Source organism: Vipera ursinii (assembly GCF_947247035.1).
Source record: "Vipera ursinii genome assembly, chromosome: 13".
NCBI classification, from domain to species: Eukaryota; Metazoa; Chordata; class Lepidosauria; order Squamata; family Viperidae; genus Vipera; species Vipera ursinii.
The window spans coordinates 17,384,025-17,386,473 of NC_139526.1; the positions used below are offsets into that span (position 1 = coordinate 17,384,025).

At 41.8% G+C, this 2,449-nt stretch overlaps 1 long non-coding RNA gene across 1 annotated transcript in view; it reads right to left on the minus strand.

Moving 5' to 3' along the window:
- Nucleotides 1-752, minus strand: part of LOC310646477 — a 417,476-nt gene extending 416,724 nt beyond the window's left edge. Inside the window, exon 1 of the long non-coding RNA XR_014493698.1 lies at nucleotides 158-752. This is a non-coding gene — a long non-coding RNA (uncharacterized lncRNA). The remainder of the gene's footprint in view (nucleotides 1-157) is intronic.
- Nucleotides 753-2,449: the final 1,697 nt, after the last annotated feature.

A 2,449-nucleotide genomic window follows, 5' to 3' on the forward strand; every position in this document is an offset into this window, starting at 1 on the left:
TCTCTCTTTCTCTCTTTCTCTCTTTCTTTCTTTCTTTCTTTCTTTCTTTCTTTCTTTCTTTCTCTCTCTCTCTCTCTATCATCTCTTTCTCTCTTTCTCTCTCTCTCTCTCTCTCTCTCTCTCTCCTCTCTCTCTCTCTCTCTCTTCCCTTGTTAACACTTTGCTAGCAAATCTTCCCAGCCCGTCTCTGTTTTTCTCCCTTTTAGCTCCTCAGGAAGCGATAGCAATCATAGCTCATCAAAAATAATAATAACAATAGTCAAATAATAATTGGGTTTTACAGGAGGACCAAACATTTGGCCCCGGTAGTCCAGCTGTCTTCTCCGACAATCTTCCCTGTCAGAGTTGCCGTTTTTTTTTTATTTATTTTGGGAGGCAGGAAAACCCGTTACTGTTATCTTTTCTTTTTTAAGAGACCTGGCTGAGTCTTCTTCCTTTTTCTTTTTCTCCCTGTTTTTTCTGCACTAAACCCAGCATTTCCCTTATGAGGAAGAAATCAAGTTTGCTTTGCTCCAAATGCTGCTTATGTTTGTTTTGCTTCACGGTGCCAGGTTTTTTTCTAGCGCTCTCCAATTTCCAGGAAGGGCCCAATTTATTTGGCGGTTCTACATCGTGTGTATCTTTGGGGCCAATTCATTTTTATCCCGTTGGGATTCTGACTCCATTTATGATTATTATTTTTAAGGTTTCGCGCAAGTAAATATTTGTGCAAAGGTTTGCCTTCTTTAATATATGTTTTATTTACAGATAAACTAGATTTTAATTGGGTTTTAACTGGGGTTTTACATGTTGCAGGGACTTAGTTTAATCTTTTTTTAAATTGGTCTTAATTTTTGTATTAATGTTTTAAAAATTATACCCTGTAAACCGCCCTGAGTCCTTCGGGAAAGGGCGGTATATAAATTCAATAAAATAAAATTAAATTAAATTAAATTTGGCACCCCCAGCTCCTCAGATCTGTACCAATTGCCGAAGTGTTCTCCGCAAACCAGAACGAGGGTCTTCATCTGGGTGCTGAGTTCAACTGACATGCATTTATTCATTTGAGTCGTTACATCGATTTGCCATCGTTTGACGTAAACCGAAAGGCTCAAACATCATTGTTTAAGTGAATCCCTGCAGTTGGTAAGCGAAACACACCGTCCTTAAGCGAATCCAGCTTCCCCCATTGTCTTCGCTGGTTAGAAGCCAGATGGGACAGTGGGAAATGGTGATCACGTGACCCCGGGATGCTGCAACCCTCTTAAATAGATGCTAAGTTGCCAATCGCCCAGATTTGGATCATGTGACCATGGGGATGTTGCAATGGCCGTAAGTTCTAGGACCGCTTCCTAAGTTATCTTTTCCAGAGCCCTTGTAACTTCAAGCAGTTCAACAGACGGTTGAAATCGGGCACTGCCTGCATTTTAGAAAACCCAGCAAATGTGTTTGACATTAATGGGTTAATAAACAGCAGCCTCATTCAGTTAAATATGTCTAGTCTAGTGCAAAGAAGGACCAAGGTGGGGGGGGACATGATAGCAGTATTCCAGTATTTGAGGGGCTGCCCCAAAGAAGAAGGGGGGGTCAACCTCTTCTCCAAAGCACCAGAAGGCAGGACAAGAAACAATGGATGGAAACCAATCAAGGAGAGAAGCAACCCAGAAGTAAGGAGAAATTTCCTAACAGTGAGGACAATTAACCAGTGGAACCACCTGCCTCCAGAAGTTGGGGGTGCTCCATCACTGGAGGTTTTCATGAAGAGACCGAACAAGCATTTACCTGAAATGGTACGGTGGGGGTTGCACTACAGGTAGAAGACCTCCAAGGTCCCTTCCAACTCTGTTATTCTGAATTTCTGGAATTATGAGCACCCCAAATCCCCATCCAGAAACAAAGAATCCTTATTTCTGTTTCTCCCCCCCCCCCGCCAAAAAAAATAATAGAGGATGGAAAGAAGATATGCAAATCCTTTATAACCAAGAATTAAACAGGCTGACACGGCGCCTGTCATCTGCAAATGTAACACTCTTTACACATAATTCTCTTTATGTCCAGACCGTATTTGAAAAAGGTTAGGAAGTTGATGGGGGGAAAACAATCCACATCCTTGAATTTCAAGACCCCAAAAGTCGGCCTCTTGTTTATCTTCTCTTTCATTTATACAGCAGGCTAAGTTTGTCTGGCTTTCCCTTCAATTTGCAAACTGCAAATTTATCATTTTTCTTGGCCAGCTACATTAACTCTTGAGAGGACAAAGTCAGCATGCAAATTTTTCAAGCGAATAATTTTGGGAAGAGTGGGGTGCTTCATCTCTTCCTCCTTGATGGATTGAGAGGATTGAATAACAGAGTCGGAAGGGACCTTGGAGGTCTTCTAGTCCAAACCCACCCACCCCGCTCAAGCAGGAGACATTATGCCATTTCACACAAATGGCTATTTAATCTCTTCATGAATACCTCCAGTGATG